At 37.1% G+C, this 22,062-nt stretch overlaps 1 long non-coding RNA gene across 1 annotated transcript in view; it reads right to left on the reverse strand.

The window, feature by feature from the left end:
* LOC114614452 overlaps positions 1-22,062 on the reverse strand; it is a 38,606-nt gene that overhangs the window by 15,813 nt on the left and 731 nt on the right. The window lies entirely within an intron of this gene.

A 22,062-nucleotide genomic window follows, 5' to 3' on the forward strand; every position in this document is an offset into this window, starting at 1 on the left:
CAGAAGAAGGGGTTCAGTGATGGGGCCTTTACAGAAGAAGGGGTTCACTGATGGGGCCTTTACAGAAGAAGGGGTTCAGTGATGGGGCCTTTACAGAAGAAGGGGTTCACTGATGGGGCCTTTACAGAAGAAGGGGTTCAGTGATGGGGCCTTTACAGAAGAAGGGGTTCAGTGATGGGGCCTTCGTAGAAGAAGGGGTTCGGTGATGGGGCCTTCATAGAAGAAGGGGTTCAGTGATGGGGCCTTCATAGAAGAAGGGGTTCAGTGATGGGGCCTTTACAGAAGAAGGGGTTCAGTGATGGGGCCTTCATAGAAGAAGGGGTTCAGTGATGGGGCCTTCATAGAAGAAGAGGTTCAGTGATGGGGCCTTTAAAGAAGGGGTTAGGTGACAGGGAGAAGATTGAAAGAAGGCTCTGGGGTGATTATGATCAAAATTAATTATATACATAAAATTATCAATAACAATTTAAAGCTACTTTAAAAGGCTGTTAGCATAAACCTTTTAACTTTAAATTTGAGTCACGACACAACCATTTGCAAGTGCTGAGTTTTAAAATGTAATGTAATATTGTTTCTCCAAAAAGTAGTGTGAATGACAAGTGCTGCAAGCACTAGCAATCTTGGCCAGCTGATGTCTATAAAGATTCTCTCATTTGAAAGAACTCACTAGAGGATTTCCATAGCATTCCATTGGTCACCTTGTTGTTAAGGTTACAAGAAAATTAACCTTAGTTTGTTCACCATTTGGCAAAGCATGGGGCTACTATATTTTTGGCTATACACCGATGTTATGCATCTCTCATCAAACTAATTTTCTAGTGAAATTTCCTAAAACGATCTGTTGACTCAGGTGTTAAACCATATTCCAGAGGCCACTTACTTCTTCAAAGAAACAAAAAGACAAAGGGGAATCTGACAGTAAAAACCATGAGAAGGTATCCCTTACCCAGACCCGTGACTCTCGAGGGCCCCTCCTGCTCTGCTCTGACTCATGTTCCTGGATTGTATCCCTTACCTTGAGTGAGTCTCTTCACTGAGAAGGGGGAGACAAGCATTGAATGACAGCACTGCCTGAGTGGGCTGACAAACTGCTTTTGACCCCTCACCCCTCTTCCCCTTATCAGACCTTGAACTTGGGCAAATTTTTACAAGCTTACGTTCCTTCTTCCACAAATTGGAAATGTGCTGCCAGGACGGAATGAGGTAGTGAGTAAGGCAGTTAGTACTGCGCTTGCAAACTGTAAGCATTCAAGACAGTGTGGCTTCAATTTAACCTACTCATTAGCAGAACAAAGTGATGACAGATGAACTAAGAGTTATTATTACATTCCCAGTTCTCCTTGGGTTCTGGAAATCACCATCTCTGTCCCCATTCTCTTCCCCCATTCTCACATACACAAATGTCATCTCCATGCATTTGAAAGCTAGTTGTCTGACATGAGTACCATTCTTCTCCTTCTTCTCCCCTAATTCTTCATGTTTCCTTTTAAAATATCACTGTATATAAAGAAAACAATATGCAGAGAAAAGTAAAATTACTATGGCAAAAATGAAAGTGGTACTTGCAATTATGTGTTAGGAAACATGTCTATATGGTAGAATTAATGGTACTTATTATTGTTATTAAGTATGCATACTTAGGGGAAACTCACTTATTAAACTAAATAAATATGTAGTTGTAGAGAAATGTGAATGAGCTGAAGTTTGAAAAACTACCAGAGGGAAATCACTGTTATAAAAACCTCAGGATTTGAAAGACGGTGGGTTTAACCTGGGAAGGATGACATCATGTTAAGGCTTGTTTGCCTTATCCATAAAATGGAGTAGTAATATTTCTCGTGTCTCATTACAGTACATTGAATGGGAAAAATACATGGTCTATGGCAAAGAGGTGGCTCTCACATGTGTTGCATGTCACGAAACTGAAGAATATCTAAATGTTTTAAATAGAACTAAAAACCTAGACAAAAACTTTTAGATTCATTAAAATTATCTTAGGCATTTGGATGTACTATCTATAGCTGAAGTATGACATGTTTAAAACCATCCAAGACTACTGCTCTTCATTCATTTATTGGTACTGTTTGTTAAAGGGCCCATTTTGTAGCCCCTGGAGCTAATAATATTGATTCATCCCAACCTTAAAATTCTTTATGCCATTTATGTGTGCATGTATAAGTGTTACTGTATTTGTTTGAGTATGTATGTGTGTGTGTATGTATATGTGTGCTTGCACATGTGTGTGAAGTGTGCTGGTCAGAAGACAACTTGAAAGACTTCATGCTTTTTGTCATGTCTGTTCCAGGGATTGAACTCAGATAGTGAGAATTGGCAGCAGGCATCTTTACCAATTCTTCAGTCCACATTTTAAGTACTAAGTCTGTGATAGCCAGTGATTATAAATTTTTCGTGTACCAGAAATGTGGGAGTATCCATCAAAAAGTTTAGTTTCAATTTCTATTATATTTAGTTATTCATGTTTCAGATGAGGAGGCACGTGTGTGACACAGTGTGCAGTCATAGGACAACCTTCTGGATTCATTTCTTTCCTTCCACCAAATGGATCCAGAGAACTAAACTCAGATCATCAGGCTTGGCAAAAAGCACCTGTAGCCACTGTGGTATGTCACCTGCTGCCACATTTCCTATGTTGAATATAAAAGTTTGCTTTCACATAGACTTCAGGTGTGCATTAAATTCAGATAATAAGAAATGCCTGTCATTACATGATTACTTCATTTGTGATAAACTTTTCATATATTTAATACATTTATAATAGTATATATTATATCAATATATAATTATATTGATATGTATTAGAATCAGAAATTATTCTTCCTGGTCCTCTTATAAAATTTCTCCTAGAATATGATCTCTGTTCCGAGACATCTTCGTTGCATCTCCTTGTTATTGGTCCACCAGGCCTTGTCATCATCTTGGCTCCTGAAGCTCTCAAGGATGGGCCACAGTTTTACATTGTAAATATCTATTGTTGCTTATCTTTCTGGAAACAGAAAAATGCTGGGCTCCAAGGGGTGGTTGGGCCAGTCAGTGGTCACCATGTCTTTAGGGGGTCAATCAGGTCAGGTGGTCTGGAGCTGGGCGTGGCCATAAAGTAGACCTTTAGAGTGAACAAAAGTGAGCCTGCAGCAGGGGTGTTCACTTCCTGCCTGTCTTGCTTTAGAAGTATCTTTTCTTCCTGCCCAAGAGATTGGCTCCTGGAGAGACCTTCAGCACAAATACTTAGAAATAGTAGGTACAGAACAGACATGTGAGGAAGAAGATTTTATTTAACCTTTTCATGAGCACATATAGACTATTGTGCTCCTTAATTCTGAAATAAAATAAATACTCTTCTTTGTGAGGGCAAAGCTCTCCATTTCTTCCTTTTCCAGTTTTGTCCCACAGTCTCTAAATTCTAGCTTCACTAAAACTCTATTAGTTATATTCATCAGGAGCTTCTTGCAGGGGATCTGATAAGTCTCAGCTTTCTCCTATGCAACTTCTTAATTTACTTCTCTTGACCGTTGTTCCCCTCTACGCTATTCGTTCTGTTCCCAAGCATGGATTCCCTGCATGACCTACAGACAATATGCAACAGACACAGGATATATCACAACATAGATGCCTTACTGACAGAGCTATGACTGAGTACACTGAAATAATCTCCCTCTATTTCCTGTGTCACAGTTGAAGGTGGGGCCTCAGAAGGCCTCAGTTTTTGAGCCAGAATAAAGTAGGATCCACAAGTGTCCCCTTAGTCCACACAGCCATTAAATGTCTACTTTCTCCTCAGTATCTTCAAAGTATCACATCTTTCTTGTTTTGTCATCCCCTCAACTCTGAATCATACAGTCCTAGGACACTTTATTGAACAATTTCAAAGTGGATTCTCAGTTGCTCCGCTATGGATAAAATATAAATTTCCTCTTCTTTTTCTGAGTTGACCAATCACGTGTTAATAGATGAGTTACTTGGTGAGACTGGCAGACCATGCTCAACAGAGACCGGAACACAGCAAAGCTGAGAAAAGAATAAGGCTGCTCATGGCTGGCAGCAAGCTCTGACTCCTGGGAGTCATCCATGCAGCGTCAGAAGCTGGGTAACAGCAATAAGCAAAGAGCAGATAAAAAGCTTGCTAACAGAAATGAGGCGGCGGCAGCAGAGGCCCTTGTAAGCTTCTATAGAACACCTCATTTCCTAAACGTTTATTATTTCATTTTAAGATTTTACAGGCAGAATTATGGAATGTTTTGTAATGCAATATTCTTCCCTCTCCCATGCAAGTAGTTAGGATTATAGGGTAGCCCACATCCTACTCAAACTGTTTTGAATGAACCAGGTATACAGTTGTTTATAATATGCAGCACAGCATCCTTCTTGAGCCAGCCAACCTCAGAAAATGGGAAAAATGTTTAAAATGTGTACCATATTAGTATACATAGTATTGAACTGTAATTGATCAGCTGATGGCAATAACTGAATAAGCTAGTTAATGAATAGGGGAATTTTATGCTGAATTCTACATAACTTTTACCTTTTCTTTTTCTACTTCATTCTAAGAGACCTTAAGGTAAAGAACTCATTTTTATCTCATATTCAAATATCTTACTTAGCTTTTGATATTTCTTTAGGCTGCATCACTCCTAAAGTATATTATACTTTTACTTATTGTAAATAAGAAACTATATGTGCTGTTCTGCTTACAAGGGATCAGAGAGGGAAAGAGAGAGAGAAAGAGGCGGGGGACATCTAGTGACCAACAAATAATGCATATAGCAAATGATGTCATTTTATATAAAACAATTACATATAGTTTGGTAAATTCTACTGTTTCAATAATTGAAGGGATACTTTCTTTTCTGTTCAACATCAGCTTCATGTAAATCAATCTTTAGGATTGAAGATTTACCAAATGTTAGCTTTTTGTAAAAATTTAAGCAACAACAGATACAATTATTTATCTTCTCTAACATTATAATGAACACAGATTTAAAAAAAATGGTCACCATCATTGGTTAGTCCATGAATTTAAAAATGTATAATGTAGTATACAGTATACATTACACATTAGTAAGCACTGGAGGTTGTGCTTATTGTCCTATTTTAAAGCAACTAGACCTGATGTAAGTAAATGAACGTGAGTGTTTGTAGGAGCTATTTAGTTTTTCCTTTTCAAGTGCTACAGACTTTAATTTCTTTGTTCTAATTCAGTCCATAAGTGCTTTTGTGGGTCCATTGTCCTTGGAATTTACTCTGAATTCTATCATTCTAGATATTAAAGAGCTATGAAGCATATTATATGAAATGCTATGAAGTTAAGAGTAATTAATAATTATTATATCATGCATCAATTAATAAATCCATTACAATTACTTATAACAGCAAAGTTAAAAGTGACTTTACAGTAATGGATTTGTGAGGGCTCAAAGAAAGTCTATATTTTTGGAGAATAGGTGTGTGGGTGGAACTTAATGATACTACATGAGTGTCTTGGCCAATAATATGTTTTCGTGTGTCTTCTGAAAAGACAAGATATTTTCCCCTCATTTCCAAGTTAAAATTTTTGGTATTGACAAGTATCCCATATCCTAGATCATTTAGAAGCCACTCACTGGCTCTGCCTATTAATATGATTTTTGTAAAAAAAAAAAATGAACAACAAACAAGCAAACAAACAAGGCCTGAGTTACACCATACTCACCTGGCTTACACTGCTCTCATACAGTGGTTTATGGTTCTCTAGCTTTCCAATGAAATCACCCTTTTGGTCAAAAAAGACACAAAAAGCAAAGCAGCTACTGGGGAAAAGTGAAAAGGAAAAGGAGAGAAACTGTTTCTGTCTTTCTGCTGAGGGGACTTCATTTTGGAAAAAGCACAAGTGTAGAGGAGGCTATCATCCTGAGAGTGCAGAAAGCTGACTCTCAGCACAAGAGCAGTATAAACCTGTGTCTGTGCTCAACATCATGCCCGCCCTCCTGTTGCAGATCGTATGCTCAGTACTCTATGATGTGTGAGGACCACCTCTGGACAAAACGAAGAGAGGATACTGAAAAAATTAATAAGTAGTTCACTCAAAATAGTGTTTAGAATGTTTCTGTTAATCAATTTTAAACATGTCTGTAAAGTCAGGCCAACACATTTAAATCATAATGTGTCAAGGCAGAAAATGTCTGTCTTTCAGGTAATGTCAGACACATCAATATTCTACCCAGTGAATTTTAGGTTCTGCTTTATTGCCATATGAATTTAAAGCAATTGTCTTCAGTCTTCTCCCATGTATGTTGATTGGAATTCATGCTATCTCTCCACCTTAAGATGAGGACGAATCTTATTCAAGCTCTGCATCTAAAACCTTAATTATAAGTAAACACCGTATTATCTGTAATACAATTAGAAAAAACAAACGGCAACCTGGAGTCATCTCTGCCCTTCACACTGAGCCACTCGAGGACATTGGTATGGGCCTCAGGTTGTCATGTGCTATTCCAGAAGAGACTCAATGTGCTATTTCTATAAGTTACTGTGGATTCAAACAGAATTTTGTCAAAAACAATTAAAATGTGTTTACTTACAAGATCTATATCTGAGATAATCATGAGCAGAGAATATCTGTTATTTGTCTATAAGCAATCCTCAGGGAAACTCCCCCCTCTGTCTGTCTGTCTGCCTGTCTGTCTGACTGTTTTAATTGTTCGATGGTAGGAAATGAAAAGGAAAGAAAAAATTTTGAATATGTGTCTTAGTTTGCTTTATGTTGGTGTAACAAAACAGTGACTAAATGCAATCTGGGGAGAACAGGGTTTAGCTCATCTCACAGGTTTCAGCCTGTTCTATGCTGAGAACCCAAGATAGGAGCTTGAAGCAGAAACTGAAATAGAGACACAGCAGAGTGAGGCTTACTGGTCTCTTCTCTCACTCATATTCATCTGCCTTCCTTATGCAGCTCAGGTCCACTTGCTTAGGAATCGTACTGCTCACAGTGGCTTCCTATATGCATGAGCAATCAGGAAAACGCCCACTGACATGTCTACAGACAAACAGATGGAGGAATCCTTCAACTGACCTTCCCTCTTGCAAGTATGTCATGCTGACCACCAGGGTTAGCCACTGCATGGTCTTACAACAAACACAATTATAAAAGGCTTTGTAGAATGATCCGATTTTATCACAATGAACGTTATCTTTCAGCTTATCTCTGCGAATCAAATGATTGTTTACCAGTGTTTGGTCACTGGTTTAGCTGGCTGTCCTAAGTCACACATTTTGTAGTATTTCAAGAGACTCAAAATGTTATGTTGTTCTTTACATTTAGGAATGGACTGATTTTAATTTTAAAAAATAAGAAAATATTTAAATTTAACCCACAACCATACACATCAGCAAGTGAATGCAAAAGATACTTGGAATCTCCAAATTCTTCAAAACTGTGAAAGGTCCCAGTGCCCTAAATAACACCAAAACCCACTGTGATTGGTTTTGCTAATAGCTCCCATGTGTTCTGACTACGTGATTCATTTTGTGTACTCATTTTGCATTTTATAGAATACACTGGTTGAGACAAAAAACTATATACCTAACTGCTCATATTTAACTATATAATTTAAATTTTTTTACAGGTGTATACACCTCTGAATCTATCAGCAGTCAAGATGATAAACACATACTACCCATAATTCCTTTGTTCTAGAACTTTCTGTCAACACCCTCTGCCTGACCTACTTTTTGTTACTATATATTAGTTTGAATTTCCTGCAATACAAAAATGGTTTATGCTCTCTCCACTCCCATCTTTTATTCCTATTATGTTAGTTTTCATACAGTTATGAAAACTCATTCAATATAATTACACTGAGTTTTCCATGTTGTATGAAGCAATAACATATCCTTTTGTATTGCTAAGTAACATGCAAATAAGTCTTATTTATTGTCCTGTTGATGAGCCTGTCCTAAGTTTGAGGACTATAGGAACGATGCAAGTTTGGGCTTTACACGGATATACAATTATTATGCATTTGCATTTGTGTTTTTCTTCAAGTTAGCGGTTCATCAAACTATAATTCTTTCAAAGCTGTGCTTCTATTTCACAAAATGTTATAAAATTACAGGGCTGACAACAAAATTGTACCTTTTCCTCTTCACTTATGTATATCCATATATTAAAATAATTGATCAACTCAATTAGTAATCACAAAATATTTGGTGACCTTGGTGGTCAAATCATGAAAAATGTCTGACTTGAGTTCCTTCTGGATTTTTTCTGGATTTCATCCTTTTTACCTTTCTTGATCTTTTGTTTCTGTTTGTGTAAGAAATCTATCAAACCTAGACACTTAAAAGTTAAAAAAAATAAAATTAAATGTAGATTTATATCTTAACTACACTAAGAAGAAAAGATATATTTATGTAGGAGGGGAAATATTTATTTTCTTTTCTTATTTTGAGTTATTTTAAAAATTATGACTGACTTTTTGTAACTGGAAAATATGGTGATATTCTTCTTTTAATTGAAAAATATAGGACCAAGATGGGAAAGATTTCCAGTTTTACTCTAGGAAAATGCTCATATTTCACACGTATGCCATTGTTAATGCTCAACTTCATTGTCGTTTTTCATTTGGAACTCGCACTGGGAATACCACATGAGAAAGAAATGGAGGATGAGACTAAATTATTATAATTCACAAGACTAATTATGACTTTGAGTTTTTCTGAATAAGCTAATTCTTTCTGCATTCTGGGATCAGTAAACACAGGAAGAGTCTCACATGGCCTTCACTGAGTTTACCACTGCATAGATTTATAAATAAATTTGGTGACACTAAATAGCATTTCAGTTCTCTGTTTTCTTTGGGTTTGTTTCTAAAAGTATTCTAAGAAGGGTAAGGCACAGGAAAGACCATGTGGAGGCAAATATTAGCAGAGTACAAGGATATATCTGTATGAAAATGTCAGCGTTGAACCAATTATTCTATATGTTACTGAAACAATTAATTTAAAAATCCAGTGTCACAATTATGTTTTAACTAAATAATAATAAAAAGGCACACACTAATCATGCATTACGGGCCTAAATGCATTTGTTTTAAATAAGCTGTTTATTTTTATTGGCGTCACTGGAGAACAAGACTAAAGAGAATCATGGGAAAGCAAGTACCGCAGAGAACTTGGAAGGACAACAGGCAGACAGGAGTGTAAGGGGGAGCTGGAGAGGGGCTAGTGGGCAGAAAAGACCTAGCAGGGGTGCCGCTGCTTGTTTCCATGTTTGTTAGTCGAGAGCCTTATGAGTGGCATAGAGTGAGTAGATCTTCTCTCATAACTTGAAATCCGGTTGAGATGTTGGTCTGAGGGACCCAACAAACTCTGACTCCAAGGTCTCCTGTGATGACGCTGGTAACAAACCCTCCAGGAATCCCCTCTACTAGGTCACTCATCGCATAGCCACTCAAGAGGGGTTTTCTTTCTGCATTAAGTAATTTCTACTTTGTGAGACTTCTTGCTTTTCATTTACCTCCAGTTTTATGCTTGTATTTTGTTCCAAGATAAAAACACAGTAGCAATAGATATTTGTACCTTTTGCAAAAGCCTGTGTGCCCCAACTAATACAGTGATAAATCATATAAGGTCAAAACTGCTTTTCACATGCCTCTAAAGCTGATGTATTTTATGAGCAAACACTGTCCCTGTCTAGTAGAGATACGAAAAAGAAGTAATCAGCTGGTTGTGGAAAACATTATGAAGTTTTGTGACAAAAAAAAAACAAAAACAGTTTTTAACTGAGAGGATTCTCCTGAGCAAGCCACATTGAGAGCTTAATGTGCTCTGGGACACAGCCACCCTATGAAACTTCCTAACACAGCTATGTCACCATACAAGGGACACACTGTCTCTTTTGTATGGCAGAGCATTGCATACTGGATGTAATACACTAGGTTTGTGTGTAAGAGACATATAATTACTACTATTTTCTGTTGACTTTCCTACCTTAAGTCACCACTTTCTCTATTGTCAATTTATCTAATATTTTAGCAAGGATGTGCTTTATGGTCACTTAGTGCTTTCCAGTTAGTCCTTGGTTATGATTAAACAGAAATGTGAGCTCACTTGGAGTTCTTATGTGAGATTATCTATTGCTACAATAAATATTACTGGATATTCTGTATGACCTAACTGTAGAAATTTAATATTGAGGAAAGGGGCTAACAGGACTTTACTTGAAGTGTACTACAAAGTACACTTTCCTGGGTTCTAAAATGTATCTCTGAAATGTGCATGCCTCTACAGAAGCTATCTTTTCTATGCATCTAGTGTTTGCTCTGCTCCACTGGAGGCAAAAAGATCTTGTTCCCTTATGTGTATGACTGTTCTTGGCCTTAAAGTAAACTATACTACCATGAATGAACCCAGAGCAGAAGCAACTAGTACAGCTACATTGAGGCATGTATCAGGCAATTCCATTTAGCACATTGTGAAGCTACATTTAAGAACCTGGGGGTTATGACACAAAGTGACAAATTTGAGCAAGGAATTGAATAAAGCCATCTGCAGCTATCTTTCTGTTTCAACACAAGGAGGTGTGCCCACTGAATGCAGAATCTAATGCTAGGTTTCCTGGAGTGTGAGGGTTTTTTTGAAGTCTTCATGTTCAAAATACACACACACACACACACACACACACAGAGAGAGAGAGAGAGACACGCACACACACAGACATACACAGACACAAACACACAGCATAATGGCTTCTGTGGCCAGCAAAGAACGCTCTGAGCCTCAGAATCCTTTCAACAACTTCCTGTTGTCCCCTCCTGCCCACAGGTGAGTTCCAGGCTCTCCATCATCACAAAACAAAAGAACAGTAAGGCTGTCTTTGTGGTGCTTCCAATGGTTGGTTTCAATTAAAATGTAACTTCTCCCAGTTTGGTGATTTGAGCTACTGAACTCTGAAACTGTCTTAGTAATTTAGGGCTCAAAAAGAATTGATCCACTTAGAAGTGCTACAGCTCTGTTCATCAGAACAGTGTCAATGTAAACAAATGGCAAATATACCTGTGTTCACTATTTCTCTCTATATATGCCTCTGTGTTCTTATAAAGTATAGAAACCCCAGAGTACATACCAAGTACTATATATTTATGTAACTGTAGATAACACTTATACATTTGGGATACTTTTCAAATATATGTTTATCTCTGGTTTTTAGAATTAGTATGTGACAGTAAATGTACATCTTGGTGTGATATACTGTACTTTTGTTAATAATAAATTATTGTATCTATGTTCTAAATATTTTAGTAGATAAGTATTTTCTCTCAATAATTTCACTGCCTTGGTATAACCCACTATAGCTCATATCTCCTAGTACTTTCAATAGACATAACTATCATTCAATCTTTTTGCTACATAGAAAGTTATATTTTTTACTATTGCTTTTCTTTGTTTGCTTTCTTTGCTTTCAGAAACAAGATGTCACTATAGCGCTCCGACCAGTCAAGGACAAGCTACCACACCTTGCATTGGTTCATTTTTTAAAAGAACAGTTGTTTCCTTTTAGAAACAATATTTTTTGCTAATTTCAAGCACATATTTTATCTTAAACTATAGATGCGCTATTCTCATTAGCATTAATTAATTGCTATTCTTAAAGAGTACATTTGTGCATTTTGGGAGTTAAGATTTTATTAATGTAGTTAACTACTTTAGATTCTTAAATATTCATTTAATCATTTGTAATATACTAGAGTTGAATGGTTTAAAAGTTCTTCTAAAACAATTGCCAGCTTTGTTTTATAAAAACCTGTTTCAAAAATTAGTCTTCTACAGTGAAAGAAATGCTTTTAATGGAGAAAAGAGAAAAGGAAAAAGAGAGCTCATGGGGAGAAAAAATGTCAAGTGAATTGATGAGATTTGTTAAATTAAATATGGATTCATAGAACTCATATTCACAGATGTATACAATATATTCCTACTGACATGGAAAATATGTTTTGAAAATCTTCAAATGAAAGTCCTATATACATGAAGACATTTTTCATCTTTAAAAATTAAAAGTTATCCACATAATAGAATCTTATGGCTTTTCCACTAACTAGTCCACATTTCAAGGTTTTTGACAGGAAAACATGACAAATTTTAGTCTGTAAAAGTTCTAAAGGAAATTGTATCTCATTTTTTCCAATTCCAGGAATGTTTATATACTTAAGCTACTAGTTAACATTGTATATAAATATAACATACATTCTTTGATTTAAATTCACACTGAAGTCATTTAAAGTTAGCCCTTTAAATGCATACCTCATGCTGTTCTTCTGCTAAGTCATTAACTTGTTTAAACTCAGGAGATAAAATATTAGTAAAACAAAATCTCAATATGAACCGAGGAAAGGAACTGGTTCTTAGATTTTAGAAATAAATCATTTTTAAAAACCCACCTCAAATCCATGCATCACAAAGACACAAGGTAAGCCTTGAGCCCTACTTGGGGATTCACATCTGTGGATAATAACATAGTCTAAGACTGGACCACACCTAAAGTGAAGACTTTAGATCAAATTACACATATCCTATGATTTGCATGGAAGGCAACTTAAACTAAAAAAAAAAATAGTGTTTAGATATAAATCCCAAGTTGCTTATGATTACTCTGTCACAAAGCCTATTAAAGTTGGTGGCTTCTCCTCCAGCCCTTTATATGCATATAAGTCTTTTGTTCCTGCCTTTGCAAGAAGTATGTTTTATTGCTTTCACAAAAATTCAGTCATAGCTCAAGTTATCGTAACAAATGATTTTTTCTGTTAAAAAATGGTTCAAAGACAAAGATTTTATATTACAGAGAAAATGGCGGAAAATTAAGAGAATCCTCTCATTTCCTTTTGTACCCTGCTATTGACGAAAAACAAGAGAACAGATGTAATTGGTAGACCAAACCCTACAGGAAGTTTCAAGCATCATAAACAGAAGCATCTTCTTAGTTCTAAATAGTTCAGTTTTATTTTATTTCAATACATATATATTGCTGCCACCCCACTCCAATCGGGCTTCCATTTCAATACTTCAGCCCTATAAGAGTAAACAAGCAATTGTCAGAAGAGGAAAAGAGGGAAGCCAGCTGAGGTCTGGGAGCTGTGATCACTCACCCCTTTCTTGCACAATTCCATGCTAGTAGCTATTGGAAAGGGAAAGAAAGAAAGGTCCGCCACTGTGGTGTGTGGGAGGAAGGGGGCAGAGGGGCACCACTTCAATCTCTGGGCTCTGGTTCCTTCTCTGCATCGTCAGAGAAAAGAGATGCTCTTCATTCACAAAGGAAAACAAGAAAATCTCTATAATTATTTTTGGCTCAGCTCCATTGAAATCCATTCTCCTGGAAGTATCTCTGTTTTAGATTAAAACAATGTTTAGAATATTCATTCTCTGCTCTTGCTTTTTTTCTCTCTCAGTATTTCTATACAAACTCTACCCCTACCCCCAAAATCCCATCCACCCCATTTTCCTCTGGTATTCTTTATTTTTCAGTGGTTTTGGTTCCCCTCCACCCCATATAATAGATGTTTTATTCCTTCTATAATGCTAAATGTAGTTGCAGTGAGAAGCTGCTGACACCAAGCCACCCAGTGCCTACTGAAGATCTCCATGTTTATTGTCAACTGTACAATCTGTCCCCACTTCCAATCTTGAGATTTCTCCCATCTGATGTCACTGTGTCGTTCAGGATAGTTGATTTGTGATGTGTTGTTTTGAACTAACACTAAACAGCAACAACAAAAACAAAATATCCAATATCTACTACCACCAAAAACCAGATCACTCCTTGTCTATCTTATTAATAAAATTAGAATTTACTTCTCTCTTTCTCTCTCTCTCTCTCTCTCTCTCTCTCTCTCTCTCTCTCTCTCTCTCATATCAACATCTAATTCACAAAAGATAAAGTTTTTTGCTCATAGTAGGTGGCAATTATTAACTTCTAGCAAAAACAATACTTGAAAATCACTATTTTTAAATCCCAAATTCCATGACTTTGTTGTAAGAGCTTAAACATATTTTTATATCATTAACTTTAACTTTGTTTCTCCTCTTCAGATAAGAAATTTTAACACTTTTGTTTCTGTTAAGAGAAAATAATTTCATCAAGTATAATTTCTGCATCTGTACTTACTAAAGTTATCTTTGTTATGAAGCATCGTCTTGTCTCTCAGCTCTCCTGAAACAGTCAGTTCTTTGGGTTTCCTGTATCAGGCAAAGATACTACTTAATGACTTACATTTTGTGAAATTCCAATTTTTCAAGCTTTTCAATTCTTGGTAATTGTAGGCAAAATTTGGTGATAAACCTTATATTATAAGAGGTGATCTCATACCTAATTTCACTAGCATTAATGAGTTCTGCTGTTTCTCACTCTCTAATTGCAATAATTAATTTGTGTTCATTTCAAATTCTCAGCACCGTCACCCATGAAGTTTGCACTTTATTTAGGGGTGCATCTCTACCCCTGTGAACAATGGCTGGTCTGTGTGGACATGCATAAGGAAGCCTTATCTCTCCCTGCACCAGTTTGGCAAATGAAACAGAATCCTGACAGTTGCCCAGAAGTGAAATGTCTCTGAGATTTCTTCTCTGCCCAACAACAAGAAACATATAACTGTATATTAAGAATAATTTGGGAATCTATTTATGAGACACCATAAGAACCCTGGTCACTGGGCTCCACTTCATTTACCAAATAAAGTGGAGGTAACCTCCTACACACACACACACACACACACACACACACACAGTGCTGTTAATTACACTGTAAACATTTAATACACTTTCTTTTTGTCCTTTGCCCTTTTCAAAAGGAAAGGTGGCAATTTGTATGTACTCATTCCTCTCATTGTTTTATTTCTTATTGTTCTGGCTTTCTTTCATTTCAGTGGAAAAGAGGCGGACATGTTTGGGTAGACAAAAATGTTTACCTAGTTAATATTTTCATATAAAGAAACAGTCTAGGCACCTTCTACATTGTTGTATGGCCTTTGTTACGCCACTAATGTGGAAGCTGCATTTTAATTACACAATACTGTAAAGGGAATGCACTAGGAACATGTAGCCCTTGAGTGTTAGCCAAATGACAGCAGGTTTAATAGCAGGAATGGCTATGCTTGGGATCCATATGCATGTTCAACTCACACATTGAGGCAACGCAATAAAGCAGAGAGAAAGCAGCTGATACACAAAAGGGACCGTCTAGACAGTGCCCCATCAGTCTGGCTAAATTTGGTGCTGGCATTCCCAATGGGATTGTAATATAATTGTTCTGGTGTCTGCGTTCATTCCCCTTGTCAAACACTATTCCAAAAACACATCCTTCTCCCCCCAATTCTTCTTCTTCCACAAATATGAAACCCAAACTATGCAGTGCTGGAAAGGGCATTAGATGGCCCAAGAGCAAGGAAACATTACAATTCAGCAGAATTGCACTGTTTAATTTCTTTTTTAAAAAGTCCCCTGTTAGAAAACACTGATGCAATTAATTTCACTGAATTTTAATAATTTAAAATAACAGAAAAATTTAAATGCAAATATAAACAACCTTAAAATATTGAGCATCATAGAGGAAAGCAAACAGGCCTTCTATTCCTTTGTACTCATTAACCCCGTTACAAAATTTAACAGAAATCAGAGCTGTGGAAGTATAGAGAAGGATATGGATCATAAATTCTGATGAGGAAAAGGCTAATGAAAACAGGGTTAAGCAAAAGCATTGAAAATATCAATTGTGTATGGGTTTTTTTTTCTTGAGTTTAAATCCACTGTATTTTTTTCTCTATATACAGCTCATGAAAGTTACATTTCTGTGAACTTGTGAATGAATGATTTTGTGTCTTTGGATTTTTAAAAGAGAAATCAGTAACTTCTATCTACTTGTTTGTAATAGCTATCAATTTATATTTTAAAATATTCTAGCTTAAGACATCAAGAAAAATGAAAATCATTACTTAAAGAATAAAATAAAATACACATCATTAAAATGAATAATGCATAGATTATTGATTAAAAATGTTTATAATGTAAAAACTTCTACAACACTGAAATTAAAACTGTCAGATTCCTGCCTCAAGGAAAATACAGATTTGAGGATTGTTCATAATCTAACAGTGTGCAATTATTTTGTTATCTATGGACACTGTTAAGATGTTTACATTAATTAAGAAGCCCATTTTTATAGCCGTTTTTTAATACCCAGAAAAATGAACTTAGGAAAGAAGCTGGACTCTTGAGTGGTATGTGCTCCTGAGAATGGTCTGGATTTGTTTTTTTGTTTTGGGGGCTTGAATAACCCTTCCCTGATGCAATAAAGAGATTTATCTCCCTGCTTTCTAGCACTTTGGTGATACCAAATTAGGAACTCAAGTAAGTGAAGTAAGTCCCCCCCGCAACCCCGTCAGGAACCACCCTAACCTAAAGAGATATCAAAGAAAATACTTTGGGATCTAGATACTGGATGTATCCTACCTCAGGGGGCCAAGAGGCAAACATATCCACCAAAGCCTGACACAGGCAAGAAGTACCTCAAGACACAAGGCCTCAGCACACAAAAAGACAGAGCAACAACCCCATAGAAAACTACAGTTACAGTAGCTCAGAAATAACAAAATACAGTTTAGAAATGGCCTAAAATTCTCACATGGAAGCGAAAGAGTAACTGAGTGATTTAGAGATATAGCATTGTTTTTAATTTTATTTAAAAAAGAAACACAATTAGTGACTTCATATTTTTTTTTCTTTCATCTTATAAAATTCTCATTCTGAATTTGTGCATGGGCACTAGAAGTATGGTAATTAACAGAGTCAACAATGCAATATTTTAACAGAATATCCACCTGCAGCTGGTTCTTTGCTTATAATTGTTTTATTATTCACTGTATTTCTTGAGCACACTGGTGGGAAGCAAAAGAAAGGCATACTGTAGGCCTCTCTGAGATGAAACGCTGTAGCAAAATCTGAGTTTTATACTTGGTTTTCAAACTATTGAATAATATCCTATGAGACCTCTTAGGTCTTAACTGGATTAAAATGAATATATTTGTGCTCCTGCTCCTCAGTTAAGTAATGTGCATGTGAATTGGTGCTGCACGGGAGCCACACTGAGAGGAGATACAGGGGACAGGACAGAGTAGCTCTGCAAAGGAGTGGGCAGGCTGCCTCTGCCTCCAACAAAATGAAAATGAGCAGGCCTTGGGGTCTGGTGCATTTTGTTGGGGCCAGAACAGCAGCTGAGCTAGGGACGAAGGGGGAGGGGAAAGGGTGGGTAAAAGGGAGGTGGAGAACAGGGTGTGTGTGTGTGTGTGTGTGTGTGTGTGTGTGTGTGTGTGTGTATTCACTCTGAGGTTTTAGTTATGACTGTGCTTGGGGTTCTTGTTTAGTTATCTTCAAGCATAAATAGCCCTGAGTTTCAGGTTCAGGGTGGAGTGCATGCAAAGGGAATGTCAACCCAGTTCTCTTTCTGGCCTTTCCCTGTGGCTGCTACTCAGAACGCTGGGAAGAAGGAGTGAGATGGGGGGGAGGGCGAAGTAAGAGACGGGGGTCTGTCTGCAGCTGCCCCTCTCACACTTGAATAAAAGAACTTTTTTTTTCCAGGGGTAGGGAAGCTGTGAATACCTTTCCCAATAAGAGATGAGGCATATTGAAAACTATATTAAATTACCCTGATTAACAATTTAGCCACGAACAGGGGAGCTTTGGGAGATCTCTATAGGCAGGACTGGGGGCTATTCATGCCAGCAGCTAAGAGGTCGAAAGGTTTCTGAAGTTCACAGGCTCAGAGCCTTTGTTATGCTAACAGACAATCTCAAATCAGCTGCCTAGTGGAGTGTGAAATATAAATGATTCCTTGAGAACTTCCAGTAAGTTGTCACTCTTGCTCTCCAAATACCAGGACAGGCTGCTAATTTCTAGCAGGCCCTTTTGCAACATCGCTAGCCCTAAATGAATGCCTTTGTAGTTCAAATAATCTTTTCAAGGGAGCTGTCCTATCATCATAGCCCAAATGCATCTTGGTTTTGACTATTAAATGAAAATCAGAGCTCAGCCGTGCTTGACTTTTCAAGCAGCCGATGTTTGGGAAGGGTGGAGGCAGCTCTCATGCACAAGAAGTTAGCACCCACTGCAGGAGGGCCAGGGCATTAATAACAGCCACAGCCATGACTACCCCAACTCCAACCCCCACCCCTACCCCTACCAAGAACAAAGCTCCTGGAGAGATTTACAGGGGCTTCCCTCAGGCTGGACTACCTTCGTCTTTCAACCATACCAACCCTTCTCTGATTTATGGACCCTCTGTCCAACAGGACAGCCAGCTGACCTGTTAACATCTCACTGGTCACTTTGAAGCGGCAACCTTATGGATGAATATATTCATTCTTCAGGGCAGAAGAGGCCAAGAGGAAGAGGACAAGGTGTATGTCCAGGCTGTGCCCTCAGTATCAGAAGCCTGTACATTTTTTTATTTTCCCAAAAGGGTAAAGGCATGCCTTATGATCTTGGGTGGAATCTGTGAGCATGTCCAGAGAACTGTCTTAGTTCTTCACATCTGAATCCCAAAGCTTTGAAAATAAGGAAAAACACCACCAGCCCAAACCTCAAATAAGTTCTGAGAGCAACAATGAAAATGTACTAGGGAAAGTATGGCCAAATCAAGTGATCTAGTGGGAAATGGTATAACCAATTTATAAAAATAAAGAAGCCACAAAAGCAGTGACAGAGCAAAGGCCATTGGGCACCCATCTCCATCAGTCTGCACAGAGAAATAGCAGCAGCAACCGGGCCCTTAACATTTTGGGAGATTATTTCTAACTTCATGTCCTTGACTTTATTGTTGAAACATTAAAAGGTCCATAATATCTCTCTGCATTCTCCAAATAGGACAACTCTGATTTCTGAGGCAACAAATGAGGAAAAAATTAGATGAGTTATATCTCTTAATACATTCTCACAGTAAGTTGCTAAACATGAGGACATGTGAGCAATAAATTGAAGACACTCTCAGAGATCTCAGAGAAAGAGATCTATCCAGCAAAAGAGCTGAAGGCCTGAAGACTCCTCATCCTCTTCCAACTACAATTTCTAACTACTGTTGCTATAGCAACTAATATAAACAAACACTTTTTTCTTCCTAAGATAACGAAGACTTAGGACAATACAGTAAAACATAAATTATAGAACAATATGAAAAGTTCTGTATCTTCCATCAGCTTAGAAATTATATAGCTATACATTCAAATGTTATTTTATACAAAAAAAAATCAGTATACAAAGTCAATTTGAAAAGAACCCTGGGATTTAACTTAGAGACTTTGGTCAATAAAGTTTAAGGTATTTTTAGATTATTATTATTATTGTTTAAACCCTTTCTTCAGTTTTAAAAATCTGCAGGTAATATTGTTTGAGAGAATTAGTTCAGGTCACAAACATTAAAGAGTAAAAGTTCACAGTTTCTTCAGTCAAATGTCAGAATTGGAAAATAACTTGTTCCTGACCTTCTCAGAGGGACATGGAGCAAACTTGCACTCCTATCGTCAGAGAGTAAAAGACCGCGATATTGATCAAGAAAAGTTTAGTGGACGTGATACAATTGCTTCAACTCAAATATTATTCCTTTTCAATTAAAAAAAAATGCTAAATCAAAATTAAACTGCAGGGTGTCTACCTGCTGCTGACAAATGCTGGACATTCAAAGGAGAAATGCTCGCCCTGTGCTTTCCAAATTCCTATGTCACCAACTGCACGTGCCCTCTCTCCTTAACACATCAAAACAGGGCAGGAAGTGCTTTTGTGTTCAAACTGCAGAGAAAAGATTTGAGACTTGGGTGTCAGGAATGCCAGATCCACTTTGGGGAGTTACTTTGTTTCTCCCCGTCTGTGTTTTTTCTCTGTTCGATGCTTTTACAGATCTTAAACTCTGTCCACTTGGAGAAAAGCAATGGTTGAAATGAGAAGTTGGGACAAATTGCATCAAACCTGTGTTTTACTATCAAAAAAAAAAAAAAAATGGGCAGGAAGAAAGCAGTGTGGGTCCACAGAGCCTCAGCAGCAATCCACACACACGGAAAGAAACAGACAATTTACAACACTGGTCCTTTTCTTTGTGCTAACTAAATATCTATGATCTGAGAGGAAGTGAATTCATGTTTTTAGGGAAGTTTCAAAGTTGCCAGATCACTGTGGTGAGTGTGTCTGAGCCTATGTGTTTGTGTGCACATATGTAAGAGTTATATTTGGGGAGAAAAGGCAGACAGGAGAGGAGGCAGTGCAGACAACTTCACTGGAATATTAATCCTTTACAAAGCAGCAAATGAATGGTCCAAATAGACATTTGTTTTCCTGAACAGGTTCTGTGCAGGTCTCTTACAAGCTGTGGCATATGCTTCATTTATATGTATATTTATTTAGAATGGAAGAGAATAATAGGTATGGTTTGTCTATAGTGTAATTATTATTTAAAGTCCAAAGATGTTACGACTTTCTTTCTACTCCAAACAGAAACACAAAGGTGTTTTGGATATGCCTCTTGCTTTAATTTGAGGGCCAATTAAAAATAAAAATAATATTCCAACTACTGAGCCTTAGCAGAAGAAAGAATGAGTCTGAAAGGCAGGCTGACTCCAAGATGGCTGCCCCTCCATTTTCCTCCTCACTGCCTGTTTCCCACATGGAAATTAATGTAATAGTTTGTTTGGGAAGCACACTGTAGATCATTAGCAAATGAAGCAGCCTGTCTGAGGCACCAATGTCTGCCTGCAGAATCCTCTCAGTGCCATGGAGGTATAGAGAGATTAAAATGCAAGCATTCAAACACACTAGATTCGGGCACAGTGACTAGACTCACACACACACACACACACACACACGTATACTTGAATGTCTGAACAACACACACAATTACAAAAGAAACCAAAGGCCCAGTACTGCCTTAATTTCCAGGATGGAGGGAAAGGACAGTCTGGTCACCTTTTCTCGAAGGTTAGCAAAACACTCTTCATGGCCCCTTTGTTTTTTGGTTTCTTTCTCTTTCTTTCTTTCTTTCTTTCTTTCTTTCTTTCTTTCTTTCTTCCTTTCTTTCTTTTTTCTTTTTTCTTTTCTTTTTTTTTTTTTTAGATATATCTTACTGATGACTCTCTCATTAAGCAGACTTCTGAAGTCTGTGGAGACAAGATTTCCATAAATTATCTCTCTACTCATCTCATGCTGGTACAAAATGCAAAGCTAATTTTTTTGTTTTTCCTTTCTTTTTTTTTCTTTTTGAGGAGAAAATAGGAAGCTGTGCAGCTTCTTGACAAATATGCTGAAGGATTATGATCACTAGGAATTACTACCACTAATTATAATAAATATGTATTTTAATCATAAAATCCCACCCATAAATCCAAATTTAAAATAATGTAGGGAATATATAAAAATATAATTGGAGTTTTCTAGTACATTCCTAGCAGCTACTAGAGAGCACAGGGTACAGAACAATGTCCCTGGTTGGTTTAGTTCCTATAGGAAAAATATTTAAACACACACACACACACACACACACACACACAAAACCCTTTATCTAAAAGCCATCAGGGGACAAGCACTCAATACAACTTAACAAGCAGGGACTGATAAGATAACATTTATATGAGGTCAGAAGTCAAATGCCAGTCAAAGGCTTTTAACCTCTTGGGTCATAAACAGGAATAGCTAAAAGTGAGAGGTGGTTATTTATCGGGTTTTAAGGGTACCTGATCATTGCCAGAGAATCACCAATGATGAAACTAATTGGGATTTATAGAAAAAGAACTTTGTAGCTATTCGAAGAAAATTAACCTACAAGCCCACGATTCTTCAATTGGCAGGAAGAAAACAAACAAAAGAGCCCTTGTTTTAGAAGAAAAATCAACCGACTGATTTAAACAGATTCAATAACAAAAAGCGTGCTGCTAACAATTCATGACTAATATTCAGACTTGCTAAAATATAGTAAAAGATGTAATTTTACCCAATTGTTTATTAATAATCTTAAAGAAATAGCCAAAAATTCCACAATTCCTTTTC

The sequence above is a fragment of the Grammomys surdaster genome, unplaced genomic scaffold (genome assembly GCF_004785775.1).
Source record: "Grammomys surdaster isolate TR1022 unplaced genomic scaffold, NIH_TR_1.0 126391, whole genome shotgun sequence".
Lineage (NCBI taxonomy): Eukaryota > Metazoa > Chordata > Mammalia > Rodentia > Muridae > Grammomys > Grammomys surdaster.